This window comes from Ahaetulla prasina, chromosome 2, assembly GCF_028640845.1.
Source record: "Ahaetulla prasina isolate Xishuangbanna chromosome 2, ASM2864084v1, whole genome shotgun sequence".
Classification (NCBI taxonomy): Eukaryota; Metazoa; Chordata; class Lepidosauria; order Squamata; family Colubridae; genus Ahaetulla; species Ahaetulla prasina.
In genome coordinates, this window is record NC_080540.1 from 26043663 (window position 1) to 26062394 (window position 18732).

An 18732-nucleotide genomic window follows, 5' to 3' on the forward strand; every position below is an offset into this window, starting at 1 on the left:
TTATCCCAGAAAAACGGAGCCCCTTACTTAAGGAGGAGAAGTTCATTGCATTTTCCAGCATGACCTCTTGGTACAGAAATTTTTGCTCCAAATCCAGTAAGGCCCATTCCTCCATAGAGAAAAACACAGCTACGTCCTCAAAAGAGATGGAATTCTGAAACAGAAACAACATATACTATGAATGCCTCTTATCTAAACGCAAAATTTCTTTTTAAAGAACAAATCCTGCTTTTTGAATATGATAAATAAGCAAATTATTTGGGCCCTCCCGAGCTCCATTTTCAATGGCAGAGGGTTGGGGAGCCTGTTTTTGCTGGCAGATCATTTGGGCCGCCACAGGTGCTCCAGACAGGAGTGATGTTCATCTGGCCATGCCTCCCCTCGCCCCCCCCCCAAGGTCAAACACAACTCGGATGTGGCCCTCAATGAAATTGAGTTTGACACCCTGTAGGAAATTAGCACCTACCCACCTCCTAGAAGAATGAAATATCTTAGGAGATATTTAAAAGGGCAGAATATTATATTTCCCTGAATGAGAAATGGAGAAACATGTTTTAAGGACAAAGCAGCTCCCTGCAGCTTCCTGCCTACCCCCACCTTTGTCAATGGGCCAGAGATAGAAACTCATTCCCCCCCTCCACCTTTGTCAATGGGACCATCATCTGCAACACAATAGGACCCATCTAGCAACAGAAACTCACCACATGGCACCTGGGAAGATTACATCAGCTAGCAAGGGCTAGGTAAGACCCCCACCCCCTGGGAGTCTGACAACCAATCAGGATACTCTTCCTGTGCCCCGGGAAATTCAAAGCTCAGAAAAAGCATAAAGCCAGGGAGCACACAGCATCTCGCACCTTTTCTATTCAGGAACTCAAGTCATGTGATCCTGACCACCATTAAACCATCTTTCCAAGCAGTCTCCATGTTTCCAGTGTCTTTTTCCCCACTTGGAATTGAACCCAGATGGACTTGTCTTCCAACACACCCCTAGTCTAAGAGAATATACCAAAAGGAGTTTTGAATAAATATCTATTTTATCTTGCAATACTGAATTCTAAGCACTGTGCCACCAGGGCTCCAATAATATTACCGTATTTTTCGGACTATAAAATAGAATTTTATTGGCCAAGTGTGATTGGACACACAAGGAATTTGTCTTGGTGCATATGCTCTCAGTGTACATAAAAGAAAAGATACGTTCATGAAGGTACAACATTTACAACACAAATGATGGTCAATATATCAATATAAATCATAAGGATTTGCCAGCAACAAAGTTACAGTCATACAGTCATAAGTGGAAAGAGATTGGTGATGGGAACGATGAGAAGATTAATAGTATTGCAGATTTAGTAAATAGTTTGACAGTGTTGAGGGAATTAATTGTTTAGCAGAGTGATGGCGCACTGGTGAATAAGATGCACCAAGATTTTGAAGAGGTAAGTAAGAAAAAAAAGTTTTTGCCCTCCCCTGGCCCCCAGGAGCACTCTGCAGGCTTCCCAAACCCTCTGCGCGTCCTGTTTTTTGCAAAAAAAACGGTATGTGCAGAAGGTTTGGGACGCCTGCAGAGTGCTCCTGGGGGCCAGGGGAGGGCAAAAATACTCCCGTTTTTGCGAAAAATGGGCCCATTATTCGCATAATTTAGTGATGTATTTTAATTGGGGTTTTAATATTTTTTAACTTTTTAATTTAAATTTTAATAATCGGCCTTTAAAATTTGCTCTTTTTAATTGTTGTTTTAAACTGTATATATCTTTGTTTTTACTTTGGCTGTACACCGCCCTGAGTCCTTCGGGAGAAGGGCGGTGTAAAATTTAATAAAATAAATAAATAAATAAATAAATAATTGGAACGAGCAGGGTGGGGCTTTGGGAAGCCAAATTCGGTGTATAAGACGCACCAACATTTCCACCCTCTTTTAGGGGGGGGAAAAAGGTACATCTTATACTCCGAAAAATGCGGTACATTGTCATATATTGCAGAGTTGAGATAATTATATTACCAAGTCCATTCCATTCAGCATCCAATGGGGCTTTGCATTGTAAGAAAAGATGGTTCCTTTTGAAATAATGACCTGCATGTATGGACCACTCTGGGACTATCTATCACAATACCAGGAAGCTGCTCGTGTAGATAGCCCCCTCCCACACCTATTTACGACCTGGTTGGATCATATTGAATGATATTTGCAGTTCGAAGAAGTTAAAAAAAAAAATTTCCTACCTTCCTTGGAAGTAAAACCGTCGCTACTGCTCCACCAAAGACAATAGATGTTCCAGAAGATACCATCGATGTTCCTCTAGTTTCTGAGAGTGAGAAAAAAAAAGAAAAAAAAAGAAGAGGAACTGTTTGTTATACAAACATTCAAGACCGATGAGATTGTGGAAAAGCTGGGAGGTAATGGAAGCCAAGGATAGGGATTGGCACCAATAAAGGAGAATATTTGCAGCTCAGGATTGAAATGAGCGGTCCTTGGAGGTCTCTGGGCTTGCTTGTTTTCTCACAGATATTTCATGACCCAAACTAGGTAACTTCGTCCGTGCTAGTCAGGAAATGCTGTTTGTTGTCAGTTTATATTCTGGTGGTTTTGCCTGTATTTGTGGGTTGGGGGAAGTCTTAAGAGATTCTTTGGTTGTACTGTTTACTGATGGTTTTTTGGCAGTTTCTAGAATGGAGTGTTGCATACTTGATTATTGGTCTGAAGTTCACCTTGGAGTTAATCGATGCCATGGCTCTCCAACCTTAGCAACTTTAAGCCTGGTGGACTTCAACTTTAAGCCTGGTGCTCATCTCCGTTTCAAAGCCGAAGAGCCAGCGCTGTCCGAAGACGTCTCCGTGGTCATGTGGCCGGCATGACTCAACGCCAAAGGCGCACGGAACGCTGTTCCCTTCCCACCAAAGGGGGTCCCTATTTTTTCTACTCGCATTTACCTGCTTTTGAAACTGCGAGGTTGGCAGAAGCTGGGACTAGTAACGGGAGCTCACTCCGTTACACGGCAGCACCAGGGATTCGAACCGCCGAACTGCCGACCTTTCGATTGACAAGCTTAGCTGTCTTAGCCCCTGAGCCACTTAGCCCTCTTGCATAGTCTAGTTGTTGTTAATGTTTATGTATCTATTGATGGCTGATTTATCAGAGTACCAGGCTTCTAGAAATTCCGTGGCATTTTTGGACTTGGCCTGGTCACATTCTCCCAGTTGAAACTCTTGGTTAAATGATCTGTCTATCATTCTATATGTTGTGAAATTAAAGGATTTTTGTCATGCAAATGTGAGTTGGGCTAAGTGACGTCATGGAAGGAGTATGTGTCTCTGCAACCCAGGATCATCCGGAAACCTTTAATTTTGGATTGAGACCATTGGAGAAAACTTGTGTTTGTCTCAATGGTGGATAACCACCATCTGTCGTGTCCCACTCCTCCGCTGACGGCCGGGTCAGGGAAATCCGAATCAGGCGTGCCTCTGCAGCTCTGCCAAAGTCCTAGCAAAGTCCTCAAGGCAGGCAGGAGACCAGAAAGTGACTTCAGCAAGATATTTTCAACTTTGCCTGACTCAGAGATTGCCAGAAAGCAGATCCTTTATATAGGCCATGGGGTGTGGCTCCATGACTCAGCACTTATCCAGGCCTGCCCCTCCCTTCCTTCTGACGCCGCCGCCTATCAATTCTTCTGAAGCGAGGGTCACTCCAGTCGGCAGCTGTTGGTAATTGACCTCCCTCAGGCTCACATGCTGTGGGGGAGGGGGAGGGGTCTAGTTGCTCCATTTGCCTGGGCATGGAGCCAGGGCTGGGGTCGGGAGGTGCTCCCTCCTCCGCAGGCTATCTGGGCATGGAGCCAGGGCTGGGGCCGGGAGGTGCCCCCTCCTCCTCAGCCTGTCTGGGCATGGAGCCAGGGCTGGGGCCGGGAGGCATACTAGGACATTCCTCAGCGTTCGGAAGCAGATAAGAAGACACCGGCTGCGGTGAGAGCGGGCAAGACACAACACGATCAGAACTAGAAAAAAGAGAAACTAGCAGAGAGGCCCATTATGTGCTTTAGGTCTCTCATCCAACCCAATTTTTGAGTGGAGAGCACACAATCCGATGGAGCCAAGTTTACTGAACTTGGAACAAGGAACAGAATAAGAGATGAGATTTCCCCCCGAATAGGGAACAAGGTAAAAATAACTTTAGTGTTGGAAGAAATTTCCATCTGGGTTCAGTTCCAGGTGGAGAGAGGGACACATGGAGGCTGTTTGGAAAGATGGTTTAATGGTGGACAGGACCACATGGTTTGAGGTCCTGGGCAATCAAGCACATGGGGGGGGGGTTTGGGGGACAGAAAGAGATTTTATATCCTCTCTTGGGCCCTGCCTTGGGGCTTCCTGTTCCTGTGTAAGAAATATATTCTGTTTAATTATCAGACTCCCATGGGGCCATGCAGGGGTAAGTCTGTAGGTTGTCTTGAGTCCCAGGCTTGGTTGAATCTTGCTGGGTGATGTAATGAAGGGGCTTTGGGCAATTCCTATTATGGCTGAGGGCTAATCCTACCTTTGTTGGATCTTGGGTGAGGGTATTTGCTTATGAATAGACCTAGCCATCTCTTTATCTCTTAAGTGCTGACATATGCTGTGGGCTACTGAGGTGGGTGGGGGCTATTAAGAGTGAGCCTGCTTCAGGCCTAAAAGAAGAAAAAACCATGTTTCTCCATTTCTCATCCAGGGAAATATAATATTCTGCCTTTTTAATATTTCCTAGAATATTTCATTCTTCTAGGAGAGGGCTGGGTGCTAACTTCCTACACTAGTGATCTTGTTTATCTAAATGAAAGCAACACCTCTTAGCCACAAATTCCCCTCCCCAATTACCCATATTCTCCTTTGTTATTATTAACTTTTGATTTCAATTATTCAGCACAGCTAAAGCAAATTCAGGGGATCAAATTCCTGGTTCTAGGAACTGGTCCTTGAGTTGTCACTTCTGCATTTGTTGAACACTGTGATCCATGTATGATTTTCTGTTGTTTGGCCTCAAACTGCTACATTTTTGGAAGGCTTGTAGGAAGTTAACACCCACCCATCTCCTAGAAGAATGAAATATTTTAGGAAATATTAAAAAAGCAGAATATTATATTTTCCTTAAAGGAGAAACATGCTTCTAAAGACATAAACTCAGAGCCTCAGCTCCCTGTTTTTGGTGCCAACCTATCTACAAGACAAAAGGCTGGGCCAGCTTATCTACAAACAAAAGACCTTCACCCTCAGGACATAATAGGATTAGCCTTCTACCCATCTCACCACATGGCATCACCCAGCAAGGTTCAACCAAGCCTGGGATTCAAGACAGCCTACAAAGTTACCCCTGCACAGCCCCCTGGGAGTCTGACAACCAATCAGAATACATGCCCTTGCCACAGGAACAGGAAGTTCAAATTCAAAGCCCAAGAGAGGGTATAAATCTGTCTCTCTCTCCCACCACCACAACCCAAAAAACCCTGTGCACCATTAAACCATCTTTCCAAGCAGTCTCCATGTTTCCAGTGTCTTTCTCCCCGCTTGGAACTGAACCCAGATGGACATTTCTTCCAAAAAGGCTGGAGTGTCTTTCTTAGGCAAAGTGATCCCTATCCTTGTTAGCTCATTAGAGTACTGTACAGCAATATATTCAGCCTTGTTGTGCCTCGCCCGCTTTCCCCGCAGCCGGGGCCTTCTTATCTGCTTCTGAACGCTGAGGAATGTCCTAGCATGCCTCCCGGCCCTAGCCCTGGCTCCATGCCCAGACAGGCTGAGGAGGAAGAAGCACCTCCAGCCCCCAGCCCTGGCTCCATGCCCAGGCAAACAGAGCAACTAGACCCCTCCCCCTCCCCCACAGCATGTGAGCCTGAAGAAGGTCAATTACCAACAGCTGCAGACTGGAGTGACCCTCGCTTCAGAAGATTAGATAAGCGGCGGCAACAGAAGGAAGGGAGGGGCAGGCCGGGATAAGTGCTGAGTCATGGAGCCACACCCCATGGCCTATATAAAGGATCTGCTTTCTGGCATTCTCTGAGTCAGGCAAAGTCTACCTTATCTTGCTGAAGTCACTTTCTGGTCTCCTGCCTGCCTTGAGAACTTTGCTAGGACTTTGGCAGAGCTGCAGAGGCACGCCTGATTCGGATTTCCCTGACCCGGCCGTCAGCGGAGGAGTGGGACACGACAAGCCTTATGGTTCTCTTCTAACACCTAATAAGGATCAGGATGCAGTCTGAAGTGGGGAATTTATACAAAAAGGCAGCACAGAGTTTGACTGCAATCTCCTCCATCCCAAATACCATGGAGGTGTGCTGGATGTTCCCCCTTTCCTAATCAGGAAAGATGACAGCCCCCCCCACCAAAAAATCTTTTTTTCTCAGTAGGACTTGCCCTTTGGCCTAAAGATGCTTTTTTCAAGGGGCAATTGGACTTTCTCGCCACTTGGGAAAAAAGCACCTTTGGGACAACTATGACCTGGATGACTGAGAAGTTGCCAAGGTCTCCAACCTTGGCAACTTTTAAGCCTGCCAGACTTCAACCCCCAGAATTCCCCAGCCAGCAAAGCTCCATAGACCAGGGGTCTCCAATCTTAGCAACTTTCGAGGCTGGCGGACTTCAACACCACCACCCAGCACAGATCAACTCCGTAGCCAAGACACTCATCTCCAGAACAAAATGCTTAGCTGACGAACAACACCTAAAAACCGAACTAGACACTCTCACTAATGTACTAACATCCAATGGATTCCAAAGAAATAAGATTACCAAGCTAATCCAAAAAGAACCCCCCACTAAAATCCAAGACAGAGAACAAGAAAACGGCACAGCCCTCCTCCCATATATAAAAGGCACCACAGACAGAATCAGCAAGATCCTCCACAAACACAACATCAAGACAGCATTCTGCACAAACAGAAAAATATCCACCATCCTAAGAAACCCCAAAGACAAAATTGAGTTAGAAAATCAAGGAGTATATGAAATCCCATGCACCGCCTGCCCCACCACATACATTGGACAAACCAACAGAAGAATAAGTGCACGCATTGAAGAACACAAGAACTCATTCAAAAAAGAGGAACCAACTTCTTCCCTGGTCCAACACTTTAAAGTCACAGGACATGATATTGACTTTAAAAAGACCAGAACTATTGCCAAAACTGAACACTTTAACAACAGAATAATCAGAGAAGCCATTGAGATAGAAAAACGCCCACACAGCATGAACAAACGAGATGACACCTCCCGCCTACCAGCCATTTGGAAACCCGCCCTTATTGACAAACGAGTCCCTAACACGAGGAATGACACCAGACCCACACTCACAAGGTCCACACAGGATGTCACCACCGCACATCCACCCAGAAAGCAGACCCAAACCCACACTGATCATGAAGCACGACCAAGGACCAGAAGCCAGACCGCAGCTGCAACATTAGCCATTTCAAACCGCTCCAATCCATTCATGCAGCAGACTGACACCCACTATGAAGATGTAGCACGACCACAAAGCCAAACAACAGCTATGCAGCTCACCAGCTCAAATCCCCCTGCAGCACAGACTAGACTGAGCACAACCAAGCCCCCACCAACACAGGACACACCCCCAGCCAATCAGAGCACAGAAAAACCCCCATCCAATCAGAGCACAGCCAAGCTCCCACCCAATCAGTTCAAACCCCACTAGCAGTTAAAAGGAAGAAACAGCTGCGATCACACATTGCTCCCAGAAGCACGAAGCTGAAGCCTGAAGATGACGAATGAGACTTCGTCGAAACGTTGCCAAGACATTTCCAATTTTACACGGGAGAAAACCCGAACAACCAAAGACCTATATACAAACACCCGTGAAAACCTCAGAAAACATATATATATATATAATTAATTTATATTTTTATACCACCCTTCTCCGAAGACTCAGGGCGGTGTACAGCCAGAATAAAATAGTAACACAACAATTAAAACAATATGTCACTGAAAATCTAATTCAGTTTGACTAAAAAGTTAAAAATAATAAAATAAAAATTATAAAAACCCTATAAAACCCCATTAAAATTCCCATTGGGCCAGCCCTGCTCGATGAAATAAGAAAGTCTTGAGCTCGCGCTTAAAGGTTCAATATTTATTTATTTATTTATTTTATTCAATTTTTATACCACCCTTCTCCCGAAGGACTCAGGGCGGTGTACAGCCAAGTAAAAAATCACAATATCAATATTAAAAGAAAATTAAAACAAGCATATTATAAAATGGCCAGATTTAAAACGAATTAAAATATTAAAATATAAATAACCCAGTAAAATTTTAACCCAATAAAATTTTAGGCCAGTCCCGCTTGAATAAATAAGTGCGTTTTCAGCTCACGGCGAAAGATCCGAAGATCAGGTACTTGACGTAAACCAGGGGGAAGCTCATTCCAGAGCGTGGGAGCTCCCACAGAGAAGGCCCTGCCCCTGGGGGCCGCCAGCCGACATTGTTTGGCGGACGGCACCTTGAGAAGGCCCTCTCTGTGAGAGCGTACGGGTCGGTGGGAGGCGAACGGTAACAGCAGGCGGTCCCGTAAGTACCCGGGTCCTAAGCCATGGAGCGCTTTAAAGGTGGTGACCAAAATCTTAAAGCGCACCCGGAAGACCACAGGAAGCCAGTGCAGACTGCGCAGGAGTGGTGTTACATGGGAGCAACGAGTTGCTCCCACTATTACCCGCGCAGCTGCATTCTGGACTAACTGCAGCCTCCGGGTGCAGTTCAAGGGCAGCCCCATGTAGAGAGCATTGCAATAATCCAGGCGGGAAGTTACGAGGGCATGAGTGACCGTGCATAAGGCATCCCAGTCAAGGAAGGGGCGCAACTGGCGCACCAAGCGAACTTGGTGGAAGGCCCTCTTGGAGACGGCCGCCAAATGATCGTCAAACGACAGCCGCCCATCCAAGAGGACACCCAAGTTGCGCACCCTCTCCATTGGGGCCAATAACTCGCCCCCCACAGCCAGCTGTAGCTGCAGCTGCAGCTGGCTGAACCGGGGTGCCGGCATCCACAGCCAATATGTTGTAAATAAAATATAATATGTTTTATACTGTTGGAAGAAATATCCATCTGGGTTCAGTTCCAAGTGGGGACAAAGACACTGGAAACATGGAGGCTGCTTGGAAAGATGGTTTAATGGTGGTCAGGATCACATGGCTTGAGTTCCTGAACAGAAAAGGGCCGAGATCCTGTGTGCTCCCTGGTTTTATGATTTTTCTGAGCTTTGACCTTTCTGGGGCACAGGAAGAGTATCCTGATTGGTTGTCAGACTCCCAGGGGGTGGGGGTCTTAGCTAGCCTTGCTGGCTGTCTCTCAAGCTTGCTTGAGCCTTGCCATGTGGTGAGTTTCAGTTGTATTGTGTTGCAAATCATGGGGGGATTGAGTGAGCTTGGTTGAAGCCTTAATTGCCCATTGACAAAGGTGGGGAGGAGTCAGGAAGTTGCAGGGAGCTCCTTTGTCTTTAAAATATGTTTCTCCATTTCTCATCCAGGAAGGTATAATATTCTGCTTTTTAAAATATTTCCTAGAATATTTCATTCTTCTAGGAGGGGGGTGGGTGCTAAATTCCTACAATACGATGTGTTGTTGTTTTATGTGTTGTGACAAAACAAATCAATAAAAATAACATAAATTTAACACGGACTTTGGAGAATTAAAAAAAAAAAAAAAGAAAGACCAAATTGCACACCGCCAGGAGACTTTCTCAAGTGGTGATATCAAAACACAGTAATTAAAAAAAAAAAAACACCCCTAAAAAGAAGTTCAGGAATGAAAGAAAGTCGGGCAAAGTCCATCCCGAGGATGAACGGGCATCGAAAGGAAACCCCCCACCCTTTTTTTTTCCTTTTTTCTTTTTTCTTTACCTGATCGTCTCTTCTGAAACGGATCCCCCCGAGCGATCCCTCCAAACAACAGCAGCTCCGAAGAGCCATCGGCCACCTTTCCGCCGGGCCGTTCAGCAGCCATTTAAACTCCTGGTCCTGGAAACAACACACACATACAAACACACACGATCACGGGGGGAAAAACGGCCAGCACCAAAAAAAAATATAAAAAAATAAAAATTATAATAATCTGCCCCGGGGGGAGGGTGGGGGAGAGAAAGCGATGGCCGTGGGAACAATCCGATGAGCGACCCGACAAAGCAAGCATGGGAAAGGCTCACAGTTTCCCAAGACCGACCGACCGACCGTCCGTCCGTCTGTCCCCCCGCCGGCAGGGGAAGAGGCTCCCTCTCTGCGCCCTCGCTCCGGACTCCCTTCCTTCAAATAAATCGCGCAGGGGCAGCTTCCAGGATCCGCCTCCCTCTCAGCACCGCCGGCAAAAAAAAAAAAAGGCTTTTGCAACCAGGCTGGGCGCGCGGCTGCAATGGGCGCGCGTGCACCTCCTTTTTCCCCCCGGAAGGACCTCTGCAAAATAGGGCTTTTACAGATTCTGCACGCACAGAATGGAGAGCTTCCCCCACCCTCCCAGTCCTCCTCCGGTCTTTCCTTTGCAAGTTTTTTTTTTTTTTGCTTTTTATTTTATTTTTATTTTTGGGGGGGGGGAATCCTGTTGACCTGGGAAAGCAGGAAGCTCTTGGCCAGAAGATGCCCCGAGGCGGATCCTGCTAACACAGAGAATAGAATTTTTTTTTTTATTATTGGCTAAGTGCGATTGGACACACAAGGGATTTTTTTTTTAAATTTCATTTTGTCGCAACAGTATATACAATCATCAACATAAACAATAACCCATCATGAGAGAAAAGAAGTATATCTCAGTAAAAGTATAAGTAAAAATATGCATAAAATACTATAATGAAGAGAATAATAATAATAATAATAATGTAGGAATTTAGCACCCACCCCCCTCCTAGAAGAATGAAATATTTTAGAAAATATTTAAAAAGGCAGAATATATTTCCCTGGATGAGAAATGGAGAAACATGTTTTAAAGACAAAGCAGCTTCCTGCCTCCCCCCACCTTTGTCAATGGGCCAGAGGCAGAAACTCAGTTCCCCCACCTTTGTCAATAGGACCATCATCTGCAACACAATAGGACCCATCTAGCAACAGAAACTCACATGGCACCTGGGAAGATTACATTAGCCAGCAAGGCTAGCTAAGACCCCCCTGGGAATCTGACAACCAGTCAGGATACTCTTCCTGTGCCCCAGAAAGTTCAAAGCTCAGAAAAAGCATAAAGCCAGGGAGCGCACAGGATCTCACCCTTTTTTCTGTTCAGGAACTCAAGCCATGTGATCCTGACCACCATTAAACCATCTTTCCAAGCAGTCTCCATGTTTCCAGTGTCTTTATCCCCACTTGGAACTGAACCCAGATGGACATTTCTTCCAACAAACCAAAGACTATCTACTGTTGACCTCACCCCATTCCTAAGAGGTCTGTAAGGGGCGTGCATAAGAGCACCAGCGTGCCTACCGTTCCTGTCCTAACGTTCCCTTTGACTGTATCCAAATGTATGGTTATTTCATGCTTATACTTATATATATTGTTGTGTTTGACAAATAAATAAATAAATAAATAAAAGGATGCCCATCTGGGAGAGGAACGATAACAGAACAACCGACTTTAACAGGACAGATAAAGCAATATTATAAGATATGGGACTTATTTTTATCAATGGTTAGAGGGGGAAAATATGATTAAAAAAGATCGGAGTTTTTAACAAGGCAAGAATTATTGAATGATATAGCTGTTGTTTTTTTAAAATATATTTTATGAAACCTTTTTTACATTAAAAACATAGGGGGGAAAAAAGAAAAGGCTATATCACTTAACAGCTATTTGTGGTTTTTCTTATAATAATAATCCGTGCAATGATTACAAACATTAAATTGTATGTATTTGTGTTCTTGTTTTATCTATTGTTTATACTTAGTAACTAAATATCCTTTCTATCCATTTATACCACTGTTCCCATATATTATAAAATACCGATGTCTCTTTTATCTTTTAAACTCAGCGTTAGTTTGTCCATTTTTGCGCAGTTCATGATCTTTTGTATAATAAGTTGGGATTTATTTTCTCAATGGCTAGAAGGAAGAATATGCTAGAAAAGATTTGAGAAAGGTCATTATAAAGGAAAAGATGATATATACTGATATATGGTGACGGAATGAATGATGTAATTACACAAAATACTAACTTGGGGAAACTTATATGAAATGAGAGAATGGAATGTTACAGCCATTGGTTCATTAAAGGATTAAATGTACTTACGGGACCGCCTGCTGTTACCTCATGCCTCCCACCGACCCGTACGCTCTCACAGAGAGGGTCTTCTCAGGGTGCCGTCCGCCAAACAATGTCGGCTGGCGGCCCCCAGGGGCAGGGCCTTCTCTGTGGGAGCTCCTACACTCTGGAACGAACTTCCTCCTGGACTACGTCAACTGCCTGATCTTCGGACCTTTCGCCATGAGCTGAAAACGCACTTATTTATTCAAGCGGGACTGGCATAATACTTTTAATATTTTTAATATTTCTAAATTTTTAACTGGGGTTTTATTATTTTAGGGTTTATAATTTTAAATTTTAAATTTTTAAATGTTGGCCATTTTTCCAATATACTCGGTTTTAAATTGTTGTTTTAACTGTATATTTTTGTGTTTTTTATCTTTTGGCTGTACACTGCCCTGAGTCCTTTGGGAGAAGGGCGGTATAAAAATTTAATAAAATAAAATAAAATAAAAAAATAAATAAATGATTGAGCTATTTGGATAGATATCAGATGGATGTATAGCAAGATTAGAATAGAATAGAATAGAATAGAATTTTTATTGGCCAAGTGTGATTGGACACACAAGGAATTTGTCTTGATGCATATGCTCTCAGTGTACATAAAAGAAAAGATACCTTCATCAAGGTACAACATTTACAACACAAATGATGGTCATAGGGTACAAATTTAACACTTAATGATACAGCACTTAATGATAATCATAGGTGCATATGTTGAAACTGTACAAAAGATTTGTAACCAGCCAACCAACACACTGTAATTGGTTTGAAGATGCTTTTATGTTTGTTTTTCAAAAATTTAAAAAAAATTTAAAAAAGGAAAGGAAAGGCCAAATGGGAGGGGCGTTTGTCAGGAACAAACGTTGAGTTTATCTGGTGTTTCTTTTTTTTATTATTATTTGCATTTATATCCCGCCCTTCTCCGAAGACTCAGGGCGGCTTACAATATGTCAAGCAATAGTCTTCATCCATTTGTATATTATATACAAAGTCAACTTATTGCCCCCAACAATCTGGGTCCTCATTTTACCTACTTTATAAAGGATGGAAGGCTGAGTCAACCTTGGGCCTGGTGGGGTTTGAACCTGCAGTAATTGCAAGCAGCTGTGTTAATAACAGACTGTCTTACCAGTCTGAGCCACCAGAGGCCTCTTTGAATCCTGGATCCTCCCAACTGGCTTGATTTATTGCCCTGCTACTTTATTTGTGGCATTCCTTATTTTGCTGGCCCTGCTGTATTAATTACCTTATCCCTGCCTTTGGATTTTTTTTGTTAGAGGTTTTCTGCTTGCAACGTTTGGGACTTGGAAGTATTGCCAGCCAAAAACTATTGCAAGTTGGTGGAAGAGTTCTCTCTCCGGGCCGGAGAGTTGAAAGGGACATGGGGGGCACAGTTGGTGATAATAAAGGGACTATTTATCGATTCTCTGGCTGTGTTGCCTTTGTGTCACGCCCTTGGTCATCACACCTTGCAGGTCATCGAGTCCAACCCTTTGCTCAAACCAGGAGACCCTGTGTCGTGTCCCCCTCCCCCTCCGACTACCGGATCTAGGAAGTCCATATCAAGTGTGGTAACAAAGCCTTTGCAGCTTTGCCAAATTCCTTCCAGATTTCTCAGGGCAGGCAGGAGTCCAAGTTGTGACTTCAGCAAACTAGATGAGACTTTGCTTGACTCAAAAGTTGGAATGCCAAAAGCAGGTCCTTTATATAGGAAGTGGGGTGTGGCTCCATGACTCAGCATTTATCCAGGCCTGCCCCTCCCTTCCTTCTGCTGGCGTCACCTCTCAGATCTCCGGAAGCGAGGATCCTCCCACTTGAATTGTCTTCTGCTGTTTGAGAAAGGGAGGGGTCAGAAGGAGTAGGCCCGAGTAATTCCAATCCGTGGCTAACTTCCTCCGATGGCTGAACCAAAGGAACACACCTGTGAAGTTTGTTTGTTCATTCCTGACATCCTGTCCGGGCATGGGGCCAGGGCCGGGGGCTGGAGGCATGACAGGCCGTTCATCTTCATTATCAGAGTCTGATAGCAGACCCGGGACAAGACAGGATGGGCCGGCTGAGGAGAGGAGGGAGGACGAGGCACAACATCCTGCCTACACCATTTCTGACAAGTAGCTTGTCCAGTTTCTTCTCGAAAGCCTCCCGCGATGAAGGTCCCACCACTTGTGAAGGCAAGCTGCTCCACTGTCACAAAATTTATCTTTATTTCTAGGTTGAATCGCTCCTTGATCAGTTTCCATCCATTGTTTACTGTCTGGCCCCCGGGTGCTTTGAAAAATAGATTGACCCCATCCTCTCTGTGACAGCCCCTTAGATATTGGAACACTGCTATTATCCCGGGGGTGAAATCCAGCAGGTTCTGGAGAACCGGTATCAGAAATTTTGAGCATTTCAGAGAACCAGTAGCAGAAATTTTGAGTTGTTGGGAGAACCGGCAAATACCACCTCTGGCTGGCCCCAGAGTGGGGTGGGAATGAAGATTTTGCAATATCCTTCTCCCAGGAGTAGGGAGGGAATGGGGATTTTGCAGTTTCCTTCCCCTGCCACACCCACCAAGCCACACCAAAAAAAAATATTGGATTTCCCCACTGTATTTGTTCCCCTTGAACAAATTATTCTTGAGGAAAAGGTATCAAGACTATCTGGTTTTAATTGTACATTATCACAAATGCTTGTTCACTGTGGCAGCATATAAGGTAAAGGTAAAGGTTCCCCTCGTACATACGTCCTAGTCGTTGCCGACTCTAGGGGGCGGTGCTCATCTCTGTTTCAAAGCCGAAGAGCCAGCGCTGTCCGAAGACGTCTCCGTGGTCATGTGGCCGGCATGACTCAACGCCAAAGGCGCACGGAACGCTGTTACCTTCCCACCAAAGACGGTCCCTATTTTTTCTACTTGCATTTTTACGTGCTTTCGAAACTGCTAGGTTGGCAGAAGCTGGGACAAGTAACGGGAGCTCACCCGGTTACACGGCAGCACTAGGGATTCGAACCGCTGAGCTGCCGACCTTTCGATCAACAAGCTAAACGTCCTAGCCCCTGAGCCACCGTGTCCCGTGGAAGCATATAAACATCATAAATAAAAACTCTCAGAAGCAAGAGAGTGAGTTAACTTCCGAGGACTCTGCTCCGTTAGAAGGAACCCATCTCTACCTGACAAGATGGAGCCTTCTGAGACACAAATCCAAAGACTAGCTTCTCCTTGGAGATTTAGGAGCAAGGAGCTCTTGATCAGATACTTCTCACTACCTGGACAATTTTAAATTCTTGATGAGTTTTATATTTATCTTGAAATACGTGTTTTTGTCATGCATCCAATCAATCCTTCACAAATTGTTCCCCTTCCTGGATGCCTTATTAAATTTCTCCGCAGATTATAAATAAGAGGATGTTTATGGGGACAGCAACAAACCAAGAGGTACTACAGTCAGTTATCTTTCACCACAAGCTACTTTTCTAATTGGGGAAAACTTACTTTTATTTTATTTTTTATTTATTTATTTATTTTGTCACACAGTATATATAAGCATAAACATGAAATATCTAAACAATATATAAGCATATATAAGTATGAGTATGTAATAAAAATAGGGCCTCTGGTGGCTCAGACTGCTAAGACAGTCTGTTATGAACAGCAGCTGCTTGCAATTACTGCAGGTTCAAGTCCCACCAGGCTCAAGGTTGACTCAGCCTTCCATCCTTTATAAGGTAGGTAAAATGAGGACCCAGATTGTTGGGGGCAATAAGTTGACTTTGTATATAATATACAAATGGATGAAGACTATTGCTTGACAGAGTGTAAGCCGCCCTGAGTCTTCGGAGAAGGGCGGGATATAAATGCAAATAAAAAAAACTATATTAATTGGATATAATGGAGGGAAACAATAGGACAGGAACGGTAGGCATGCTTGTGCTCTTATGCACGCCCCTTACAGACCTCTTAGGAATGGGGTGAGGTCAATGGTAGACAGTTTTTGGTTAAAGCTTTGCAGATTTTGGGAAGAGACCACAGTGTCAGGTAGTGTATTCCAAGTATTAACAACTCTGTTATTGAAGTCATATTTTCTGCAATCAAGATTGGAGTGGTTAACATTAAGCTTAAATCTATTGTGTGCTCGTGTATTGTTACAATTGAAGCTGAACTAGTCTTTGACAGGAAGGCCATTGCAATAGATGATTCTATGAGTTAAACTCAGGTCATGTCGAAGGCGGCGGAGTTCTAAATTTTCTAAACCCAGGATTTCCAGTCTGGTGGCATAAGGTATTTTGTTGTATTCGGAGGAGTGGAGTACTCTTCTTGTAAAATATTTCTGGACACGTTCAATTGTATTGTTGTCAATACAATTGAACCTTGGACCAATCAGTCATGGTTGATTCTTCTCAGTCAGAGAATCTCTGCTTTGAATGGCATCCCTATGGGGCTGGACTTCAACCCAAACTCTGGCTCCATAAATTACATGGAGAATTTTATTTGGAACTTACGGAAGAAAAGCTTTCATCTTCTTTGTAACTGATATTCCTTACCTGACTCTGGGTATGTGTTAAAAGTGCATTTAGAGAGAGAGAATGAGAGTTAGGAGACTGACACTTACAACTGTAGGAAGTTAGCACCCACCCCTCTCCTAGAATAATGAAATATTTTAGGAAATATTGAAAAGGCAGAATATATTTCCCTGGATGAGAAATGGAGAAACATGTTTTAAAGACAAAGCAGCTCCCACCTTCCTGCCCCCACTACCTTTGTCAATGGGCCAGAGGCAGAAACCCAATTTCCCCCCTCCACCTTTGTCAATGGGACCATCAACTGCAACACAATAGGACCCATCTAGCAACAGAAACTCACCACATGGTACCTGAGAAGATTACATCAGCTGGCAAGGGCTAGCTAAGACCCCCAACCCCTGGGAGTCTGACAACCAATCAGGATACGCTTCCTGTGCCCCAGGAAGTTCAAAGCTCAGAGAGGGCATAAAACTAAGGCATGCTCAGCATCTCAGGAACTCAAACCATGTGATCTTGTCCACCGTTAAACCATCTTTCCAAGCAGTTTCCATGTTCTCAGTGTATTTTCCCCCACTTGGAACTGAACCGAGAAGGATATTTCTTCCAACATAACAATTATGGAGACTAGTCTTAAAGAAAGGAAGGAAGGAAGGAAGGAAGGAAGGAAGGAAGGAAGGAAGGAAGGAAGGAAGGAAGGAAGGAAGGAAGGAGGAAGGAAGGAAGGAAGGAAGGAAGGAAAGAAAGAAAGAAAGAAAGAAAGAAAGAAAGAAAGAAAGAAAGAAAGAAAGAAAGAAAGAAAGAAAGAAAGAAAGATAAAAAAATATATCTTTATTTAGTAAGTTACATGGGGACAGCAAAACCAAGGTTGCCTTGGAACCAACCAACAGGGCGAATCCCAAGACAGCAAGGAAGAGTAAACACAACACCAACAGCCCTCGTTCTGAGCAATCTGTACAACAGGGGTAGCATGAGTGTTACACAAGTTGTTCTCTCTTGCGGAGTGCTTTATTCGGCAACTGTTCAAAGTGATGACAATGCTGGAAAAGTACATTTGCAACCAGTTCTTGAACGTAGGGCTGTCGCGTCATTCTTGTGGTCAAAGGCAACCAGCTTCACAGCCAGATCATGAGAAGCAAAGTCAATGGGAAGCTGGCAGTAAGTCAAAAGACATTATCATGTGATGTCGTGCTTAACTCACCTTTATTTGCTTAACCACCATAGTGGAATGACCGACATCAGTCCAGCACAGACACGATACTTCGCTTGTGCCGTGTCCCACTCCTCCTCTGACGGCCGGGTCTGGGAAGTCTGTATCAAGCATGGCCACGAAGCCTCTGCAGCTTTGCCAAATTCCTGTCAGAGTTCTCAGGGCAGGCAGGAATCCAAGGTGTGACTTCAGCAACCAGATGAGACTTTGCCTGACTCAAGGAATGCCAAAAAGCAGATCCTTTATATAGGCCATGGGGTGTGGCTCCATGACTCAGCACTTATCCAGGCCTGTCCCTCCCTTCCTTTTGCTGACGTCACCTCTCCATTCTCCGGAAGCAGGGATCTGTCCACTTTTCGTATTCTTGCTCAGCTGCTGGCAATTCTAGCTTGTGGCTGGCTTCATGCTCACACGCTGTAGGAGGGAGATTTGTTTGCTCAGTCTGTCCGGGCATGGTGCCAGGGCTGGGGGCTGGAGGCATGCCAGGCCATTCTTCTTCACTATCAGTCTCTGGCTCAGATAGCAGGAGATGGGAGGGGCCTGGCTGAGGAGAGGAGGGCGGGCGAGGCACAACAGCTTGGTGACAGTGTTGCTTAGTGCTGGGATTGACAGCCTCAACTGCAATAATTGCGGGCTACCTATAGTCTCCAAAATTTTTGTCACACAATTCGTTTAGGTCAGGGGTCTGCAAACTTGGCTCTTTTAAGACTTGTGGACTTCAAGTCCCAGAGTTCCTCAGCCAGCTTTGCTGGCTGAGGAACTCTGGGA